We start from the raw sequence: 23,639 nt of genomic DNA, 5'->3' as shown, positions 1-23,639 counted from the left end.
CCTGCATTTTGGGTTTATTCTCCACATCTACCCCATTCTTTGCTACCTCTGTTTACCTCTTGTAATCTCCTCTCTGTGGGTCTTTTTCTCTTCTAAGTCCCTTGTGTTTTTATTCCCATCCTCCCCCCTCTCTCTGTCTCTCTGTCTCTCTGTCTGTTTCCTCTCTCTCTCTCTCTCTCTCTCTCTCTCTCTCTCTCTCTCTCTCTCTCTCTCTCAGTCTCCTTTAGATATTAGCCACACTTACACCCATATACACATATACATGACAACATTATAGCCCAAGTTCCATATAAGACAGAGAACATGTTTTTGATTTACTTTGTTTTTGTTTTATTTGTTTGTTTTTGTTTCCTTTTCTGGTCTTTCTGCATTTCTGCAACCATTTACCAAATGACTGGTCACCTGCATAGGCTGAACTTGAAGGGCAGGATAGGTTTCAAAGACAGCGAATAGACCCCATCTCCCTACAGGAAAAGCATTGGAAGTGTATCAGGACATCTTTAAGTGCTTAGCATCTGGTGTTTCTCGGTCCTTAAATCTCAAGGCTACAGTCGGAGACCATTCATTTGGTATGAACTGATGCTTCTCTCAGCCCTAGGACAGAAGCCATCATTCCTGCTATCCTGCAGTCATAGAGGCTGCTGCTGAGGGTCTGAAAGATGTTCCTTTGAGGTCTTCATGTGTGACTTCACTCTCAGCCCTGCCTTTCATCGAAGAGGTAGGATTGCAGCCAAGCGGTTACTCAGCCCCATGACAGTCTCCCAGAGTTAGCTGCTAGCTACTCCAATCTGTTCTGCATGGAATGGAATCCTTTCTGATTAAAAGGTATTTAATGCAGTTCAGAGAAATGAGGGGTGGGGACTGTAAATTCATCTTCTCTGAGTGAGCATTTCATTCCAAATCTCTGGAATCAGAGGGACAAACTGGAGTTGGCAAAGGAACCTGGAAGTGTCCCAGATCTTGACTTTTACCCTGTGAATGGCATGTTCTTCCCATCCCAGGCTAACTGCTGCTCTTCTCTGACATGTTTCCTGACTCCTGCAGGCTAGCTTGCTAGGAAGTTCCAATTTAGTGACTTCTTGGGCGGGGCACGGGGCTCAGTCTGTTTCTCAGTTTATTCTCTGCACTGCACAGATGCTGGATGCCGGTATCTCTGTGACTTTTCCATTTGCCTCTATGCTTTTACCTGGATATTTCTCATGTAGGCTTTGGGTCTGAGGAAGGGCTTTCCTATAAGACTCTAACTTTCTCCATTGGTCTAGCCTTGGGCTTAGGTATCTCATCCCATCATCTATAGAGTGCTGGGTTGGGTAGCCTGGACTTCAGTTTTCTGTACCAAATTTCTCCTATGAAATAAATTCTCCTCATTAGAAAAGATGAAAAAGAAGGAGGAAGAGGAGGAGGGAAAGGGGAAGGAGAAGAAGAAGACTTAGGGTCTTATGTAGGCCAAGCTAGTTTTAAACTTAATAAGTAGCCAAGAATTATTTTGTGTGCTTCTGCATACTGAAATCACAGGCTTTAGCTGTGGTGCATGGATATCTGAAACTGGGGCTTCATGCATTCTATGAAAGCACTCTACCAACAAAGATACATTTCCAGCTCTCAAATTTATTTATCCATGGTATCTATCAACTTAAAATGATTTGAGAAAATACCATAGGTGATGTGGCTTACATAATAGAAATTTGAAGAGCAAAGTATTTGTCAGCTCTGTCCTTGATGAAGCTTCTCTTCCCATAGTGTATGAGAGTCCCTTCCTACTGAATCCCCTGGAAATTAATAGAGACTGGAAGTTCTCTGCCATTTTGTCTTAGCTGTGTGTACCCCACTTTTATAACCTATAGACCTATTCTCTTCTCCAAAGCCCCATCTGCATATTCCATTGTGTGCTTATTATGACATCCACATGTGAATTAAGGGGTAGCGCACAACTCTGTATATGGCACCCACTAAGTGGCACATGTTGTTAGCTTCAAGTAGGAAAACCATCTCATAGAGCTTCAGGAAAGATGTATGGGGTTCAGTTATTCATCCACCAAGTAAATAATATATATATATGTATATATATGTATATCCTAATATATATACTACTCTAATATATATAATATCATATATAATATATTATATATAATATCATATATAATATATTCATATATATGCTATTATATATAATACTACATATAACATATTTCTAATATATACCATGCTAATGTATAATACTACATGTAATATATTCTCTATATACTACTATATTAATAAATATATATATAATATATATACTATATGCTTTATACACACATATATTATATATATACATATATATATACTTGTGACATCTTATCAAAACTGTACACAGATATAGCCTTTACCTCATAATCTTTCCTTGATATTCTTATACCCTCAACCTACACAGTTCCTGATGCCTCCGCCTGTCACAGCCAAATGACTATGGGCAGTACAATGAGTCTCTTTCTAAAACACTTACATATTTAAATAGTATGCAAGGGTAAAAAAAGAGAAATATAGCTAACATAATGATGGAGGCCTGTTTCAAAGGATAGATTCAGTGAAGGAAAGGAGTCACAGTATACAAATGTCCTATAGTTCTGTTCTAAGAAATATACCTGTGAGGAAGTGTTTAGGGCTCTGAAGATGGCTCAGTGGTTAAGGGCACCTGCTTGCTCTTGTAGATGCCTCAGTTCAGTTCCTAATGCCCATATCTGGTGCCTCAAAACTGCCTGTCATTCCAATTCCAGGAGCTCCAACACCCTCTTGGCCTCCTTGGACTCTGCACTCAGGTGTACAAACACACATGAGAACACATACTCAAATGTAAAACAAATCTTCAAGAACAGTTTAAAGGAATTTTTCCATCACTACTAGAGTATGCAAAGTGTCCCTTATCAGTCTCCCTGATTATGAACGCCTTCCCTTACATAATCATAAACCTTATTAGGGGTTATTTGTCTAGAATCCTATGCCCGAGACCTGCTTTCTCTGTCAAATAGATAGTCCAAGAGAGATGCGTAGAATGTAAATCTGGAGTTAAAATGGTACTTTCTTCTTGCAGTCATGGAAGACATTCAAAGAGAAATGGAAATGAAATTGGTTAATGAGTCATTTTAAAGAGTCATGAACTGTGAAAATTGGCTCACACTCTGCAGTGGCGTGAGGCCCGGGCTTTATTGAATAAGGAGTAGAAACTCACACCATGATTAGTTACAGAATGTAACAGCGATACGTAAGGTTCTCTCTGCTAAACAAATTAATTTCTTGTCACACAGCAAGGGAGACTTCTTCAGGTGTCAAAGAATTAGTCCCAGCCTCCAGATAGCCATACTGTGTTTTATGTGTAAAGCATACTGCAAGAAAATAGCCTTTTAAAAAATGGTGAGAATAAAATCTTAGAGGTTAGGGGCTGGAGGAATGGTTCAGCAGTCAAGGGTATTAGCTGTCCTCGCAAAGAAACAGTTCCATTCCCAACACCCACGTGGCCATTCACAACCCTCTGTAATTCCAGTTCTAGGGTGTCTGACACCCTTTTCTGGCCCCTGTGGCCATTGCATACAGATGTTGCAAAGACACATGTGGTGCACAGACATATATACAGGCAAAACACCCATAAACATAAAAATAAATATATCTTTTAAAATGAAAGCATGCAGACCAAATTCATCGATTCCTGATTAAGCAATATACTGGGTCTGGTAGAATATTCATTTTGAGGTGGATTACAGAAAGACTGCCATTGTGGGTACTCACTTTCTCATTTTTTCATCTAAAGGAATCACTTGCAGTGTTGTGACCTGCACTATGGGAGCCATGTGGCTAGGGCCAGGGGGAAGTCTCTAAGCAAGAGTCAGTGAGGAAATGAGGTCTCCGGTCCAATACCCTGAGAGAACCTGGACTCATAAAACAAGAGGGTGAGTTCTAGACAGGTACACCACAGTCGACTGTTCAGATGAGATGCTGTCCACAGTCACATCATGGCTGACCTTGGGTGGAAGGCACCCGTATCTTGAGACTGACTAGCAGAAACTGTCAGCCCACAGATGTGTATTACTGCTAAAACCTAAAACAGCAACAGTCAAAAACAAAACAAAAGAATACTGCCGATGTATAATAATCCCGGATGCTGCCTATCTGTTTGCCTGTAATGTTCTTGCAACATTTTTAATTTACTTAAATGCTCTCCTTAAGACAACATTGCTCAATAAAAGAAACTTCCAAGGAACAATTGTCCTGTAGATTATCTGGCAATTTCGGTGACTCCGAGATCATTGCGTGATATAACAGAGTCCTCAGAGGTTTTCTGTTGTCTGTTTATGCACTTGCTCTCACTTGACAGTTTATCATGGAGAAAAGTGTGCTTTCAAATTACTTGTGTTTCTTATAAAGCACAAAGTCAATACAGATGGTTGGGATCTCATTCTTTTCCCGTTATTACCCAATTTATCTATTTCTTTTCTTATTTATCTTTCCTCTTGGTTGAATCCTGAGAGTAATCTTGGGATATTTTGGAAAATTGAAGTCTAGGACATTTTTTAATAGCAATTTTCTGTTTCACCTGACAAAATAGCAGTGATCCTGGTAACTGCATTTTACTACTTATTGGCAAATTCAGAGCTTTCTTTTGGGATTCCTCTTCTATGTGTTATCTTAGGAGCCACTAATGAGATGAGAAATTCAATTATTTTTAGGTAAAGTATTGAAAAGAAGAGAGGGCAACGTTTAAAATTGAAACACAATAGACATGTGTTTATACACCTGTCCACATATATACATTTATCTTAATACTAGTTTTTCCTCTTTTGTATGAGAAATATATCTATCTCACTTACTCAACAACCAGTAAACAAACATTCCCTGGTCCTTGCTTCCATTGTGATCAACATGGTTGATAGGTCAGGAGAGAGTTAATAAATGGGGGTGGATGTTAGTTCCTGAATGGAAATGACAATAAGAAGGGATTCCACAGAAGTTTCTACACAAGACCCAGGGCTTCCTATGACTGAGCAGCAGATGTGCTCCCAGGAGCACCCCTCAATGCCTATCACTTCCCAGTGGGCTGGGATGCAGGGACTTATGCTTCTTGCCATAAGACTTCCTTGGATATCATAGGACATCCTCCTGGCCCACCACACTCCTGGTTATTCTTCGCAGATGATGACGAGCTTCCTGGGCATATCTAACATCAGCAAATATGAGACCTGGGGAAAGGTAAGACTTTGGTGGACACTCCCAGGTGCTAATACACCAGGCTCCCCTGACCTCCAAGGATGACTTTGCTTAGCTTCTTTATGTCCAACCCATTATCGAAAAGGTAATATAACAATGGTGATAAAATATTCCACAGAATGGTTACCATGTGCCAGGACTTCCTTTAAGAGCTCGTTATTAATAAGTACCTTTATCTCCATAATTTCCTCTTAAAGCAGGATCTATTTATTCCTTGAAATATTAATGGAAAGCAGGAGGACTTATAGAACTCTCTGGATCACATGACTGTTTACCTTGTCTAGACATGTCTACAAACATACCAATGTATACTCTTCTATAGAGTGACATTGTGCTGTGGGCATGGCCACTGGTTCTGGACTGCTTCGGTCAATATCTGAATGCCTTTGGCATGGTTTCTGATTTTCCTCCTTGGTTTATTTACTTACCAATGAAGATATAATGGAATAAACCCTTAGGGCAGTGCTTGGCTCACAGTGGTATTAGGTAGGCATCAGTCTCAGTGTCCTCATTATTACCACTAATACCACCATCATCTTCTGTAGTAGGAAATATTTAAAATCCCCCGCCCAGGGATTCTGTCCCACTTCGGTTATTGAGTTCCCCAATGAACAGCCTTTATATTTACACTAAGCCTTAAGCAGCACAGTTGCTGGACAGTTGTCTACCCTCCATGTTGTTAGAATCCATTTATCCCTTGATAACCCAAGTTATTACTTCCCTGTTTCATCTGGGTTTTTCTTAGCTCCAATTAGGCAGCCCTCGGGGCCATGCTCTCCTCTCTCTTAAGCCATGGCTATGCCCCTCCTCCTCTTGTATGTTCGTCTTCTTTCTCGTTCTCTTCTCTCAAAGCCCATGAAACTTAAAACCCCACCTATGTCTCTTCTGCCCAACTATTGGCTGTTGGAATCTTTATTTACCAATCAAAATGAACTAGGGGCAGGGTCACTTAGCTAGTGTCTACAGGCTCTATTGTCTCTGGGGTAACCAGTCTTGGGGGCCCCAAATTAGCATTACAATACAAGCAGCCTCAGGCCAACCCACTACAGTCTTCACCACCATCACCATTGTAATGACCATCATTAACAACATCACTACCACCATCACCATTAGTATTGACATTACATCACCAGCAATATCACCAATAACATCTCCATCATCACCATTACCACTGCCATCATCACAGTCATCATCACCACAGCTATCTTCATCATCTTCATCTGTATTACCAACTGCATCACCATCATCACCACCATTCTCACCATTGTTACCATCACTATCGTTATTGCCATCATAAATTACCACCACCACCATCACCAATATCACTTTCGCCACCACCCGGTTTCATAGTCACCATCTTATGACCAGCACCCCATCCTCATTTATTATGCTTCTTCTCCACATTCATATGCTAAGCTGTATGTCCAGTTGCTATAACAAGTCGCCAAAGATTGTGGATTAAATAATATTTTCTCCTGTTGCTGAGTCTGGGATTCGGTAGTCCAGCCTGGGTGAGGGTTTTTCATGGGGCTTCAGACAGCTTCCTTCTTGCTGTGGGCTCCTTTGGTCCTTTGACCTGCCAGCCTGAAGCTGTGCTTGCTATAACAAACGTCAGAACGACAGTGTCCTCTCATGGAGTCCTTTCTGCACCAAGGCAGAAGATCCCAGGCTCCATCAGTTATCATTTTGCTACACCCAGCAACCTGCAAATGGCCACTTTATCACCAACTATTAATTTTGCTGCCCACTTTATGGAGCCGTTAGAGGAAAATGCCTTCGGCAGCAAGATTGCTCAACCTTTAGCTCCAGCATTGCAGTTAATTCAAATGACAAGTTCATGACACATTGCCGGGGTGACATTACATTGATTTCTATGAAGCAAGGTGGAGGCAATAAGGCCCTATTGAAATAAGACTGCCCTCACTAACAACGAGAAAGAACAGCAGAAAGACTTTGAAGATACAAAGAAGGCTTGGCATGTAGGTGGCCTAGAAAGTACTGTGGGTAGGATTTGGGCTTAATGCCCATTGGAGAGTGGAGATGACAAGTCTTCTGAGTGAGATTGACTACCGAGAGGTCAGTAGGCTCTGGTCAAAGAGTAGTGGAAAAGATAGAGTCAGCTTTGTGTCTTCCTGCCCCATCTCCTGGTGTTACTCCTTCTCCCTGTAACCATTATCTCTCATCCAGATTGTGCTGGCGGGCATAAAGTATGACTCCAGGGACGTAGGTGAGCTGGGCAAAGTAACAGATTGTAGGACTGCGATGGTGGATCTTGGTTGTACAACTTGACCGCAAGTGGAAGCAACTAAAACCCAAGCAGCTGGGAGATCTTGGGAGAGATTTTCTTAATCAGATTCCTTGAAGCAGGAGAACCCACCTTCATTGGCAATTCAGGCGAAAGGATGTGGTTTCTGCCTGCTCACCCACACTCTCTCTGGCCGGTTCATCTATCCTGCTTCTATGCCCAGTATTAAATTCAACCTCTTGAGGATTCCAATATTGTCTGAAGACCAGCAGCTCTCCAGGAATTCCCTAGGACTCCCAAGCCCGATTGGGACTGCTGAGACATCCAACTTTATGGACTTGAAAAACTACTGGATTCTTGACCTTTTCATCCGGAGACAAACGTGTTGGATTATCTAGAACACAGTCTGTATGATAGACTAATAAATCCCCTCTTAATATACATATACATATATATATTTACATATATACACATATGTTCATATTCACATATACACATGCAAATACACATATATTTCCATTCTATCAGCTCTCTTCCCTTAAATAACCCTGGGTAATCAGTTTCTAATGCCACCTGCATTCTTGCATTCCTGGGAATTAGCCTGGGAAAGAGCAATGCTAACTACTGTGTTCTATGTCTAACGTGGTGACAAACCATAAAAGCATGTACAGCCATCTTGTCTCATAGTTTCTGATAGACATAAAAATCCTCAGACGGAAGAGGGAAGTGATTCATTCCAGACTTAACTTGCAGCAGCATTACCCCTGAGTCAGATCCCGGAGTGCCTTTGGAGGGAAGTGTTAGGCTGGAAAATAGATTTGGGATACCAAGGGAACTTTAGAGATTCTAAAAAACAGTACCTATGGGCTTGCTCATATCTGGATAGAATTACATAGTTAAATTTTAAACTACATGTTTTTTAGTCAGTGGGACATTTTCCTCCTAATAGCGGTTCCGAAAATACCTTAATTGTGTTCAAGTACAAAGTGGGTCACCAAACGTTATTATGTTGCAAATCCAATTAACTGGTATTAATTCAAAGCAATTATTCATGCAAAACTCCCAATCAATTAATATGATCTGGCATCATCTACACTTTGCCACGTGTGAGAGGGAAGGATTTGTTGAGTCAACAGATGAAGGTGTCTCAGATAATTTAAGGTAATAAGCTCTTGGGAAATTGAGGTATTGAAATAGAAATAGCCATAATGATTATAAGAACCAATACTTTCTGTTCTCTAGCTTTACTCTTCCTAAGACCATCACAAGACCTTTTTCAAAGAGCAAGAGATACAATTTAGAGCCCAGCTTTCTGTCTCTATTGTGAACAGTCTTCTTTATAGGTGGGTGGTATTTTCAGGTTTTGTCTTTGTCTCTATTGGTTCAAAACTGATAATTTCATCTCTATATGGAGTAGTTTAGAATAGTCATGAAGATCATGGAGCCTGGAGTCATACTTCCTGACTTCAGGAAGCCCTTGACCTTTATCCCGTGAGTCATCACATTACTGATAACACACTCAGCTTTTGCCTCAGTTATGACACCTGCTGAGTGGGGACCCAAGGATGTGATGTGAGAATGTGGCAGGGTTGTGTAAGCAAGGTCATTTTATCAATGCCTAGTGTGTGCTAAGAACTGTTCTTGCCCAGTGTGCAAGGGGTAGGGTAGGTGGTGTTAGTTTAATTACGTCCCTGTTACCAGAATTCTGTTATTAAATACACCTTGCTCTTTAGTGGCCAGTGGATGCTCAAATTAGGTGGAGAAACTCCTGTGTGGGGAAGCTCAGAACCCAGGACCTGCCTAGAAAGAGAATATCTTCCTTGATCATATAGGCTTCTGGCCATGAAGCATTCTCATCAGAGCTGGTACTATCCTGTACCCCAGGCCAAATCACTAATTCATGCACCCCTTAGGTCTTAAGATGTCAGGAGTGGCTTGCTAGATGATCTAAAACAGTGCTTCTCAACCTTTATTTTAGGTCATGCCCTTGGATGGGGGGTGGGGCAAAGACTCCCAGGGTTTCCATATCAGATATCCTGAATGTCATGTATTTTCATTACAATTCATAACAGTAACAAAGTTACAGTTAGGAAGTAGCAGCAAGAATGACTTTAAGGTTGGGGGTCACCACAACACGGGAAACTGAATTAAAGGGTCACAGCATTAGGAAGGTTGAAAACCAATGATCTAAAGTACTCTCGAAACATCCAATGCCTTTATGAGGGAGCTTTCCCAGTGATGATAAGAAGGAGATGGAGATGGAGATGGAGATGGAGATGGAGATGGAGAAGGAGAAGGAGGAGGAGGAGGAGGAGGAGGAGGAGGAGGAGGAGGAGGAGGAGGAGGAGGAGGAGGAGAAGGAGAAGGAGAAGGAGAAGGAGAAGGAGAAGGAGAAGGAGAAGGAGAAGGAGAAGGAGAATTTGGGATGCTGGTGTCTCAGAATTCTCACCTTCCACTTTTTGGCCAACATGGAAATACAGCCTGCTTTTCACATAGCAGTCGTGAGCTCAAGGTTGATGCTGCAACAGATGAGCTAAAGGCACAGGATCATTGCACCCATCACTACCATATAGTGGTGGCCCTCAAGAGACACACTGCATCATAGATACAGGGAGAAGTTGGCCCTGTGGATATCAGTGAAAACTAAGAGACCCTGACCTGGGGCACTGGAGAGGGTCTGAAGGGAGAGCATGAGGCTTGACATATGAGTAAGATAGGCTCATCAAAGCTCTTTGCTGCAACATAAATGCCAATAGGAAAGTATTGGGGGAAAAGATGGATCCCAATTATACTCTTCTTGCTCCTCAGCGGGAACTCTAGACAGCACCCAATCATCTTCCTGCTGGGGTTTTGCCCTCTCTCTGCCTCATAAACACAATATATAGTTGCCCATCTTAAAAAAAATGAAAGAAAAAGAAAAGAAAAGAAAAGAAAAGAGAGCAGACTATTTGAAACACATCTCTGCATATGATGAGGGTTTTTGCCAGTAAAACTTAAGGTAGCAGCAGTTGCATCTGATATCCCTGTGGATACTGTGGTGGGATCTCACCCAGGAGGAGTGGGCTGGTGCAGTGGAAGCCTTGAGAAGCCACACGCCGCGCCCCCTCCCCCCATGCTCTTCCTTCTCACTTTCAACTTGCCAAGAAGGAGAAATATCTAATAACTGTAGGGCTGAGTGAACTCACAAGGATCCTACATTGGTTTATATAAAACCTAATGTGTCAAGAGAAGCCAGCTGCACTCAGCAGGGTCATCTGTAGAGGGAAGGAACTGATGGGGGTGGGTGACAAGGAGGGGTATCTCTTCTCTTCCCTTGCACTGTAAAAAGAGACCTTCTGCTGAACTCCGCTGACAGAGATTGGTCCTGGTTGTTCCCGATGCTTAAAATAGGATTCCCTGAGACTTCTCCAATCTGATAAGAAGCCTTAAGAAATGGAGAGGCATGGAGGACCAGACACATGTTGTAGCCAGGAGATTCTCATAACCCCTTCCCTGCTCTTCAGAGACCTTTGCTCATGCAGTGAGAAGCATTTTGCTAATGTTCTTCATTTCTTTGATTTCCTTTCTCCTCTTCTCCTTTCTCTCCTGTTGCTTCACTATCCAGCATCTTACTGTTGCCTTAGCAGGACAGCTGAATGCACAGGACACCATGACCTCTGTCATGCATGCCATTCCAATGGAAATAAAGACTTAGCTGTACTCTGCAGCTTCCCAGTGTCTAAAACCAGCGATGGTGATGGAGATAGACAGAGAAACAAGCAAACAAATAAAGCCTTCTTCCTTGAAAAGATATGGACAGATACTCAACAGTTATGGAAAGTTGAAAGGGTCATACTTAATGACCAGGGTGTGCAAGATGGCACATGGTGGCTGCCCCTCACTATCATAGCCCTCAAGGATAAAATTGATGAATTTGGACTCTCTCTGAACCCCCAACCCTGGCACAATTCTGAAACCTTATCAACTGGCTTTGTTGGCTCTTCTGTGCTTTTGAGAAGTGGCAGGTCATTGCTGTTGACTTTCTCCCAAACCCTCAGCCCACTGAAACTTTGCAATCAACAGTGATACCTGGTAGCATCCTACTCATGATTTTCTGCTGATTTCTCCTGTAGGCGGGAATCTGATTTCTTGGTAGAATTACAACATCATTTGGCTTTCCCTCTTTCTCTTGCCTTTATGTGGGGATGGTTCATTGATGCTGACCCCACAGGGATGGCTGGGTGTTTATCTTTGCTTCATTAACCTACAGGAGCAGCTCACAGGGAAACAGGTGCTCCACAATATATTTTCCCCTTATTCCTGTATCCAAATCTGCATAGAACAATATAGATGAATTTTCCTTCAGAAACAAAAGTTTTCTTTTTCAGTCTAGGCTCTCTGGTCTTTGAACCATCCCCTTAGGCTATACAATTATCTAAAATAATAATACGGTCTTATTACTAACACTAATATTTAAAACAGCCGAAATTAATCATTCATTGAGAGTATTATACTGTAACTGTGAGATACTTTCTCTGTTGATATGATTATGATACATTAGTGGGGGGGGGTTGTGGAAGTGTGAGTGTATATGATTGTATACTTACAGTATTGAGGGATAAATGTACACATGTGTGTGCATTTCTGAAGGTGGTTAAGTAGGCATGAAAGCCTGTGACTGCTGTAGAGTCTCTGTCTCTGTCTGTCTGTCTGTCTGTCTGTCTGTCTGTCTGTCTCTCTCTCTCTCTCTCTCTCTCACACACACACACACACACACATTCTTTCTTACTGAAACTCAAGCTCACAGATTTAGCTAGATGAGAAAATAAGAGTTCCCATGATTCTGCATCCCAGCACCAAGATCTTTATGTGTATGCTTGGTATCTGAAACTGTGTCTTCACACTTTTCTTCTGCACCAACCGAGCCATCTCCTTAGTCCCTCTCTCCCAACACTATAGCCTCCCAAGGGTGAAAGTCTCTGAGGGTTCAGTGTCTCTGCTGCTGCTGGGAATGCACCATGGTATGGGCTTAGTTTCTTCTTTGCACCAGAGTCTGCACGTGTGAACAAAGATGGGGTAGAGGCAATGTTCGGCATGCATCTGCTTTGGGGAATACCCATGCCTCAAGTGCTTCCGAGAGCATTTTGTTTGGAGTGAGATATTCACACTTGACCCATGGCCTGTAAGACTGTGGCTTTATTGTAGTTGAGTGTCCCTCACAGGGTTCTTGTTGGATGCAGCAGCATGAACCTGAATCTGTAAGTGGCCCAAACAAACTCCTTCTTATGATGTTTCCTGTAGAGGAATTTGATTTTGGATATTGGACATCCAAACGTTAAGAGAATAAATGTGGAGTCAGGGTAAAAATACACATTGCCTTGCCTTGGAAAAGATCTCTTTGAGAGGTTAGCAAAGAGTGATCTTACAGAACCAGTCATGATTGCCCGGTTCTGTCGCTAATAGGTTCTGACATATCCATGTCATCTTGTCCTATGTCTTCCTGTCATAGAAACTAGCAAAGCTCATCAGAGCCTGCAGCTTTTAGAGATGGAGAACAAGCTGTGGCTACTACTTAGGTAGCACCCCAAGGATGGAGTTCTGAAACGGGATGCAGGAGATTCAAGGACAAACCTGCCAGCTTCAGCAACACCCCCTCTGGGAGCACAGCCTTCTTCTGGATGCTGGCATTTACACCTGTATGCTATTCCACAATATGGCAAATTTGAAGATCATCACAGAACCGGACACGTGGACAAGGGATTCGACCCTCTGTCTGCCAAGAGATAAGGAAAGGGATCAAGGAATAACCAGGCTGGAAAGATGGCCGAGTGGTTAAGAGCACTGGCTGCCTTTGTAGAGATCCAGAATTTGATTCCCAGGATCCATATGGTGGCTCATAAGTGTCTGTAGCTCCAGGGGATCTTCTGTTCTCCTTTGGTCTCTTTAGCACTGCGTTCACATGGCATACAAACACACATGCAGGTAAAACACCCGTACACGTAAAAGAAAGTAAACCCATGAAGTATTTGGCATCTTGCAGATTCTGAATGCAAGGGAAGAGTGAAAGATCACCTCCCTGCCCCCTGAAATACTGCTGGATGCTTTTCCATAGACTTAACCAGATGGACTGTCCCATGACTCATTCTACTGGGGTTTAAGTGGACAGGAGCATATAAAGTCTATACTCCAGTGGAAAAAAATAGCTGAGCTGCATTCACATTAACTGGGCAGTGGCACAATCTATTTGTTTTCACCTTATGGGTTGGACAGAAGCGTCTGAGTTTCCTGTTTAATAGAAGTGGATACTGAGGATTCTAGGAGGCAGGTAAGATATTGTAATGGTTTAATCTCCACTGTCACCTTGACCAGATTTAGAACCACCTGGGAGTTTAGGAAAGCATACTTCTTGGTTTGTCTTTGCAGATAGCTCAAGGGACAATTTACAGAGGAGGAAGACTGTCCCTAATTGTAAGTGGCACCATCTCCATGGGGCAGGAGGCACAGCAGAAGGGCAAACAAAGGGAAAACTAATTGTAGGCAGGCATCCCTTTCTGCTATGTCCTGGTCCACTGTGGAGAGAACTGGGCTGACCCTCCAAGACTTCGTCATCATGATAGACTGGGCCCACTCCAACCACAGGGCAAAATAAATTCTCATCCCTGATTTGCTCAGGATGTTTTATGTAGCATAAAGGAGTCAAACATTTAAAAATCTCATTATCAATTAAAGGATGTGCTTTAAAATACGCTTTGACCCTTTGAAGGTATTCACCATGGTTTCCAAATATCATGGGATTAATGTCTGGATGGTCTCATGGACAGAAATCACTTCTACAAGAAGTGTGACTGAGAAGGAGTTTATAGCAAGTCTTTCTGGGTCCTGTAAGGAGAGAGCTGGAGCTCCCATCTTCTCTCTTCAAGGATAGAGTGGATCTGAGAGTCATACATATTTATATGAGGTAACGTATTAGCGTAAATGTCAGATATTTTTGTCCCTTTCTTTCTCCCACTAAAGTAACAAGTAATAGAGAAGCAAATGATGCGTGAAACAAAAGAAATTATTCTTCCGCAGTGAACGCTTTTAAGTTTGCAAACATCTTGCCACCTAATAGGGGAGGTCATAAAGCTAGCCCACTGCATTGTCTTGGCAGAATTACTACAAGGTTTTATGAGAGCTTTGCTTGGGGTTTAGAGCTTGATATTTTACTCAGTCTCATTCACCTAGGTGCGAGGTGACTCATTGTACATTTCTATCAGCCTCTTTTCTCCTTGTTGGGATCAAACCCCTGGGTGTAGGGAAGCTTCAGAGGGGAAGAATTTATTTTAGCCCACAGTTTGGGAAGATATCATCCACCGTGGAGGGGAGGAGTTTTGGGGTGGATGGAAACAGCTCACAGCTGTAGGAGTGGGGCCATAAACCTTAAACTGCCTCCCAGGTATCTACTTCTTTTCTTTGGGATTCACACCCCCACCACCTTCCAAAACAGCGGTAACATCCCACATCCAAGTGTTCAAACATATGAGCCTGGTGGGTGCATTCGCTATCTAGACCAATAATGAATGTCATCTCCAAAAATGTTTGCTATGTTGAGATGAAGAATAAGACACAGATTCCAAGACAAGATGCTAACTAATGTGTGTGTGTGTGTGTGTGTGTGTGTGTGTGTGTGTGTGTGTGTGTTGAGCATGCGTGCACATAGCGAGGCTAGGGGTAGTTTCAGCTGTATTATTAGTCACTGTCTACCTTCTGTTTTGGATGCAGGTTCCCTCACTGACATGTAACTCATCCCCATAGGCTGGGCTAGCCAGTCATCAAGCCCCAGGATCTTCCTGTCTCTACCTCAGCTCCCCTAGAGCTGGGATTACAAGATCACAGTGCAGTTTGGTTACAGGGCTTCTGGGGACTGAATTCAGGTCTCCAGACTTGTATAGTGAAACTTTACCAATTGCATCATCTCCCCAGCCCAACAATTTTTTTTCTTTTTCGAAAGATATCCTGATGTTTTCGGAAGGAAGTGACAATTCGAAGTTGAAGTCGTGGCACTTACCTACAGTATGGGTCTTCATTAGCCAGAGGTCTGCCCTTAATCTTTCTACAACGTTAGACTCAGACCAGGAGCACTCCATTAACTCTAAAAGTGGGACCAGGTATTCTCTGGATGTGGGACAAGGAACAGTGCTCCACACAATCATGAAGGACCCAGGCTCCTGTCTGAAGGGTCCTCCATTTGGTCCTGGGCATCCTGCCAGTTGATAGAGAGAGAAAATGGGGGAAAAGTGTTGGTACAGGAGGATTTCATAAGCTTAGTCCACCAAGCAAGGCTAATTGAATGGTTTTGATGTACTACCCAGAAAGGAAACACTGAGTTCTGACAGAGATCATCCAACTACATGCTTGGCTAGAATCTCATTTTAGGATTTGACAACATCATGGCAAAGTTACTATTAATTTAATTTGAAATGACCCCCCCTCCTTTTTGATTCAGGGTATTGTTAGTATAGTTCACGCCTTCTGAAAACTCACCATCCCCTGCCTCAAGCTCCTGAATGCTGGAGTTTCATCCATGCAGCGCCATGTCTCACCATCTCTTTTAACATGAAGTCAGTAGATTCCTCAAACTTGAAAACTGTGGTCGGCAGTCACTAATTCCTCGCAATCATTTTCTTGAGTATCAGCGAAGAATATCTGTATGTTCTATGCCATTCTAAATCAGGTTTTCTCTCAATTTAGAGAGAATGGCTTAATTACTTTTTCCTCCTTTTTCAGATCCAGCCAGGGACTGGGGAGGAGAGCATATGTCCCTGTGTCTTTGGAGTGCATTTAAGTGAGGGCTTCACTGCGGCCATTATTCCTGGATCTTTTCTGAAAATTCCTCTCCAAAAGACCTCTTGAACCATGAAATTTAATCCATTGTTGATTGTTTGTAGAAAAGATTTTCTATTACTTGGAGAACACACCTCTTTATCAAAATTCTTGAGCAATTTAATTTCCACTCAAACTGAAGTTTCTCTTCTTCATGATAGTTAGGGGCTTGCGTGAGCTTGTTTGTCCTGGAGACAGCTGTGTACAGAGAAGCAAGGATTCAAGAAAGTACATTCTATTCCACGGGCAGCATTGGTTGGGTTAGTACAAGGATTTTCATGGGTATTGTCAGACTGGCATGTACACCCCCATACCCAATTTTCCAGTCAACATTAAGCTGCAACTTACTACTGGCCGCCATCTTTCCTTCTTTACTTCTTCGGGAATTTCCTCCCTCCTTCTTCTCCTCCTCCTTCTCCATTCTTTCTCTTTCTTTTAAATATGTATGGGTGTTTGCCCACATGTATGCTTGTGAACCACTTACATGCCTGGTGCCCAAGGTTGCCAGAAGAGGGAGTCAGGTTCCCTGGAACTAGAATTAAATATGGCTGTGTGCTACCATATGGGTACTAGGAATCAAATCCTGGCTCTCTGGGAGGGCAGGCAGTGCTCTTGACCACCGAGCCCGCACTCCATCCCCACAATTGTAATTTTCATCTGCATTGACTTCTCTAGGATTTCCCAAGTGCTGCAGGAGTATGAAGGTAGCATCCAAACATAACCCTCCAAAAGACTCCCTCCTTCTCCCTCCCTCCCTCTCCCTCTCCTCCTCCCTCTCTCCCTTCCTCTCCCTCCCTCCCTCCCTTCCTCTCTCTCTCTCTCTCTCTCTCTCTCTCTCTCTCTCTCTCTCTCTCTCTGTCTCTTACACACACACTCACACACACTCTCACAATCTCTCTTACACACACATAAAAAATCACACACATACTCTCACATGCACACATACTCTCACACACATACACACACATACTCACACATACAGACACACACACAAAATCACACACTCTCACATGCACATATACTCATGCACAGATATAAACACACACATACTATCTCTCACACACATACAACACACACACTCACACATAATCACACTCACACTCCCCCCCACAAAATAGTTCTCTCTCCCTCCCTCCCTCCCTCTCTCCCCCTCTCTCTCACACACACACTCTCTCTTACACACACACACACACTCACAATCTCTCTTACACACACACATACAAAATCACACACATACAAAATCACACACATACTCTCACACACACACTCACACATAATCACACTCACACTCTCCCCCCCACAAAATAGTTCTCTCTCTCTCCCTCCCCCCCCCCCCACACCCCACACATGAAGGTTTTGGTTGACAGTTCTTTACTTCTGTCTCCTACCCAGAACTGTTCTAGGTCCTGGTTGTCACCCATTGTGAGACTCGCACCTTAGGTAGGCAAGTGCTTAGCCACATCTCTGAAAGAGTCGGCCTATAGACACTTCTACCAGCTGATTTTTTTTTTGTCGCAGCAAATACAACCATTTATAACCTTAAATACATCTTGGAAAGCATCAGAACAACCTGTTCCCATAAATATCATTTTAACAGTTTCCTTGCAATGTCTTAACTGACACAGGAAGAGTTCCACCAGCTTTGACTTCTACTTTTCCAAATTACTAGTAATGAACTTGTCTTTTATGGTTCTTGTGGGCCGGAATGGTACAATCCATTTTCATTAAAGCGTGAACTCATTTTTGCGTCTGGACTGCAGGGCATTGGTGAGTTCCAGCGCTTCGGCTTTGCACCATTAATTTACCATCTTTATGCTAAACATGCAGGTTAGCTCATTCGGAGCTGTTCCGAGACAGATTGTCAGGTTAGGTGAGGTAACAGGGTTCCCCTGGTTTGCTCAGGGCCACAGGTTGATATTACCTCTTTCTTACCTGTGTTCTAATGGGCTTGGACTTGAAGTCACTAACATCCTATCTGAGCAGGAGACAGAATTAGGACATAATCCTTTTATATGCGGTGACAGGACACATTCAGGGCCGCTGCAGAATGTGGCTTCGCAGTGAATAAATTGAATTGAGGCGGAATCTTATATTAGGCTTTCTAAAATTTCCTCAGCCATCTCTTTGCATGTGCCTATGTGTGTGCACAGGTGTGCCTGCTTATGTGTGCACTTGCCTGTGAAGGCCAGATATTGATGCCAGGAGTCCTTCTTGATCGCCCTCCATACCTAGATGTGGAGACAGAGTCTCTCATTTGAAGACAAAGATTTCTGGTTGAATTAGTCTGGTTGGTAGCTTGCTTGCTCCATGGACCCCCTGTCTTTGCATCCCCCACACTAGGACTACAGGATTGGCCACATAGGTCTACAGAATTGGCCCAACGTTTTCCTGGGTGCCAAGGCTCTAAACTGTGATCCAAAGCTTTGCCCACTAAATATCCCACAGCCTTTATGTGAAAGGGTTTTCCCAGACCTCAGGTGTACTTTAGGTTATAAATCAGTTATTGATGATAAATTATAAAGAAATTTATTTTCAATCAATTCCTTGGTATACATGGAGTTTTACCATCTTCTAAAGAGGTAAGCAAGTTAGCATTCTAATGAGATGCATGAGCTTTTTATTTTTACACAAATAATTAAAGCTTGGCATAAGGAATACAGAGTTTCTTCAGTGTTTTTTGGAGTTGATGGATATTTTGTTTTATAATAGTCAAAGCTGAGAGCACCGCTTCATATAAACACATCATAAAAAAAATGACAGACATACGTTAGGGACCATTTCAGGGATGGTTGGAAATTCTGTCCTAATTCCAAGCAAAAATTCATTTCAGATGAATTTTTCCCCGTGAAAATTCACTGGCAATTCAATCAGCAATTTAAAAAGCCAGTCACTAATACTGCAACCCAAAGACAGGACTTTTATGCTGACACTGCGGAGTGACCACTAGAAAATAAAGTCTTTCTTTGTTTCTGTGTCTCAACATTGCTTGAGATCAGTGGGAAGTCGAGGTGGGCTCATGAGGGATTGCTGATGGGTTCATTCCTACAGGGCTGAGATCTAGGCTTTTCCCAATTTTAAGCAGGAAGCCTTCAGAATAAGAGTCTATCAGTGTGGCTCTCCCGAGAGAAGAGCCATGCAGACATAGTCAGGCAGGTCCCCAGCACACAGAGGAGGGGCTAAAGCAGCCTGGGACTGGGCAGAGAGCTGTGTCTGTGTCTCTTGGAGTGGAGAGCTGTTATCTGATACTGGAACCATTGTGGACCCCAGTGTTATGCAGGAATCCTGACCTGGGCACTTTCAAACCGAATTCTAAACACTCCCCCCTAAACTACACAAGGACAATGACATATCTGAAAAATGATGTGATTTGAGGCTATGATCAACGAATCTACGAGTTATTTAAAATTTAAAATAAACAAACCTCTCCACCACCATCCACCCCTTGTCTCTTTCTCTCTCCCCCTTCTTTTCTAGTCAGCAAATTCTATTTTGTATAGAGTAAATATCTTTTAAAAAATTAAAATTACGGGTTGGGGATTTAGCTCAGTAGCAGAGGGCTTGCCTAGCAAGTGCAAGGCCCTGGGTTTGGTCCTCAGCTCTGAAAAAAAAAAACATTAAAATTAAATTTAAAAAAATTAAAGAGAGGGGTTGGGGATTTAGCTCAGTGGTAGAGCGCTTGCCTAGGAAGCGCAAGGCCGTGGGTTCGGTCCCCAGCTCCGAAAAAAAGAACCAAAAAAAAAAAAAATTAAAGAGAATAAAATGGGAAAACCATATTGTGGCTTAGTTTATACCCTGCCCTATAAGCTAGACATCTGTTTAAATTTTCTACCCGCTGTTTCTATTTTCTGGAACACAGACACACAGACACAGACACACACACACACACACACACACACACACACACACACACACACACACAGCCTCGCTCTGACTACCCTCCTCCGCCCCTAATCAGTACCCTTACTTTAACTTTCTCTTAATTTTACAAGGATTGCAATCTGGTTCCCAAAGAAAGATGCTAAGAAGGAAGCTGGCTGACTCAGCCTTTGGAATCTCACACAAAGAGATTAATTGCTTAATCTGCGGAGGACTGGGATAGTATGTGGGATGAGCGGTCCTCAAAATGCAGAGGAATTCTGGAGTTCATGTAATTCTGCATCTGAGTAAGTCACAACCATCATCTGAGGCCTTGGGAAAGTCTTCACTTGGTTAGACTTAGAGTCTGTTCATGTTTTCACAGTTTCTCTTTAGATCCCCGTGCACCAGTGGGTGATCCTCATGGCTATGCACTGGTTTCAGCAGGTTCAAAACCTAAATGTTAAAACTATTATAGAAGGAAGACAAGGGATCAGATGGGAGATGTGATGGGTGGTGGGTACACCTAGAGGGTATGATGAGGTTGGATATTGTCCTAGTTTGCTTTCTATTGCTGTGGTAGTCATCACGACCAAAGGAACCATAAAAAGGGTTTAATTAGCTTACGTTTTCAGTTCAGAGTCCATCACCCAAGGCAGTCCTTGAAAACTCAAGGCAGAAACCGGAGGCTATGGAAAACATGCTGCTTACTGAATGCTCCCTATAGCTTGCTCAACCTGCTTTCTGGTACTTCCCCTCCTAGGAGCGGTAGCACCCACTGTAGGTTGGACCCTCTCAGGGCAATCATTATTCAAGACTGCTCACAGATTGCCCCACAGACTTGTTCACACGCCCATCTGATGGACGTGATTCCTCTGTTGAGGTTCCCCTCTTCCCAAACGAGTCTAATTTGTATCAAGTTGCCAGTAAACACTAACCAAGATACATTGTGTACATGCAAACCATTTGAAAAGGACAACAGCACTAGTGAGTGGACACTTTCTTTACAACCACCATCCTTGGAATGAAGATTTGTGTTGTATCATTTTGCAACTTTCAGGTGGAAGGTTTGAGGTCACTTAACCATTCATGGAGAGAGCCAGGATGAAACCCAGTCCTCTGTGACTGTGAAGCTACACTTCCCACCAAGGCAGAGGACTTGCAAATGATCCATTCCACAGGAGCAGGTCTAAGGAGATCTACCACGGTGTAGGCTCTGCCAGGGAAACAGCATCTTATGCCACCCTTCTGGATGGCAGGCAGGCAGCTGCTGGTCATCACACTCATGAGCCACACATGTGCGATCTGTACAGCGCTACAAAGAGACATTTGATAAGCAGCATATTTCTATGCAAGTAGCAGAGGCACACGTCCATGGGCTCCAAGTAATTTGGAGGGTATAAGCATCTGAAGCATAGATCTTCCTGTAATACTAGTGTTGGCATTTCACAGTCAGAAAACCCAGTCCATCAAACAAACAAACAAACAAACAAACAAACAAACAAACAAACCTGCAATAGCTCACTAACAGTGTCAGCCGAAGTGATGGAAGCTGTGCAAATGATACTAATTGGTACCCAGGAGTGGAACGGAATGGCTGGCGTGAGGCTGGTCGCGGTTGGTGTTTGCTGTTCCAAGCAGAACCCTGTGTTTAAATCCTGCACGTGCACAGAAGAACCCCTCAGCAGAAACCCGGAGCCCTCCAGAAACATAATCTTCCCTTGAACAAATAGCTGCTGTGATAAGGAAGCTCTGTCTCCGCCAGGTAGAGCTGGAGGGAAGGAAGGGTGCCCCCTAGTGTTGATATGAGAAATAGCAGGAGGGATCTACAGACCCATCCACGGCCTCATCTCCCTCCTTGCTGTCTGGATCTGAGGATACAAGAGAACAAAGGTGTCATGGGTGGAGTACCTTGGGTATCAGGCTTAAAGAGGCCCACCGGGTACCTTCCTGTGTATACAACTCTGCTATGGCCTTTAGCTTTTGACAGACTCAGAGACACGTTTCCCATTTACACAAGAATTCTTCATATTCCTTGTGAAATAGCATCTTGGGTCCTTATCTTGTATTGATAGCAACCTTCCCTAAGTACATGCTCTCTATCCGGTCTCCAGCTGAGACAGAAGCCAATGCGTCATAGTCATTCTCGAATCACACAAGCCTTATGAATACCCATAATTCCTAGAGTCTTCATTTGGCCCGTTAGTATTTACAATATAAGCACGAACTCTTCGCTTTATACCTGTTTTTGTAAATTACATATCCCCGGTCTCCACTGAGTACAGGTGATGTTTTGATGAGCGCTGTGATTTATCCTGGTGGCTCTGTCTCGTGTTTCAGCTGCATCTGTTCTCTGACCACCCCATCATGCGTTTCTAAGCTATCTTCCACTGTCCAATGCACTGCCAGCCAAAATGCAACACTGGAAAAAAATTCCTATAAACCCACATGATCAAAATCTCTACTTAGGGGACAGTGAGATGGCACCTGTCACCGAGCCTGACAACTTGTGTTTGATCTCTAGGAGTCACTTGTTCCAAGGAGAGTGCCTGATGCCTGCAATTTTGTAATATAAAAATAGGGGCTGGAGAGATAGCTCAGTGTTTAAGGACACTCTGCTGTTGCAGAGGGTCAGGGTACAGTTCCCAAAACCCACATCACACTCGGCAGCTCAGAATCATTTCTAACTCTAGCTCCAGCGGGATCTTGCTCCCTCTTCTGGCCTCTCTGCATACTGCACACATGTAGTGAACATACAGACAGGCAAGCACACACACATTCACTAAAAATTTTGTAATGTGGTATCTTTAAGAAAATCTCTAATTAGAAACATGTTTTCTTTGTATTTAAATCACCCTTCTTTTGTTTGGCAGAAACAACCACTGTGTCTGACTTTAAGCAATGTTAATAATCGATAGCAGATTAAGTTGTAGTGAACGAAGGAGAGAGTTAATACGGATTGTTCTCCAAGAAGCCCCCTGTCAATGCTCCCTGTGGTGAATGATTTATGAGGACAAGGGATGTAGAATGTAATGAACTAGATTGTCTCTTTATGAAATATTAGTGCCCATTAGTCCTGATACCTGTGTGGACATGCGATTTCTGCTTTATGCATAATCTCGCATAGTCTTGTGGGCAATATGTTTACACTATTCTACCAAAGGAATCTCTCAAAGACACTGCCAAGGATGATTCAACTGAAATGGAGGCAAAGGTTTTATCAAAGCAAAGGAAGGGAGAATTAAGTGTGGCTCCTACCCTATGAATAAGGGTCTGTTGTTAAACTTCATGCTTGTAACAAGGGGACATAGGCAAAATTAGCATTAAAAAAATCAAAAATGTTGAGGCTGGCAAGATAGCTAAGTTGGGGAGAACCCTTACTCTGCAAGAACCTGAGTCTGAAGCCCTTGAGCCTATGTAAAATGCTGGGCATAGCCGTATACACATTTGTAGCTTCAGC

At 42.9% G+C, this 23,639-nt stretch overlaps 1 long non-coding RNA gene across 3 annotated transcripts; it reads right to left on the bottom strand.

Moving 5' to 3' along the window:
• Window positions 1-284: 284 nt before the first annotated feature.
• On the bottom strand, window positions 285-22,306 carry LOC108352502 (uncharacterized). 3 transcript variants are annotated; one of them, XR_005491945.2, is made up of 4 exons: window positions 21,691-22,286; window positions 15,986-16,522; window positions 15,510-15,704; window positions 285-464 (listed from the first exon to the last, which is right to left on the bottom strand). It is a non-coding gene; the product is annotated as an uncharacterized LOC108352502 (long non-coding RNA). The 3 variants fall into 3 exon arrangements; XR_005491943.2 differs by lacking the exon at window positions 285-464 and adding an exon at window positions 9,644-13,235 and having other exon boundaries at window positions 21,691-22,306; XR_001840758.3 differs by lacking the exon at window positions 285-464 and adding an exon at window positions 9,644-13,235 and having other exon boundaries at window positions 22,091-22,303.
• Window positions 22,307-23,639: the final 1,333 nt, after the last annotated feature.

Source organism: Rattus norvegicus, chromosome 12 (genome assembly GCF_036323735.1).
Source record: "Rattus norvegicus strain BN/NHsdMcwi chromosome 12, GRCr8, whole genome shotgun sequence".
In the NCBI taxonomy this organism is placed as follows: Eukaryota; Metazoa; Chordata; class Mammalia; order Rodentia; family Muridae; genus Rattus; species Rattus norvegicus.
Note: the sequence above shows the minus strand (reverse complement) of the source record. Positions and strands in the feature narration are given on the sequence as shown.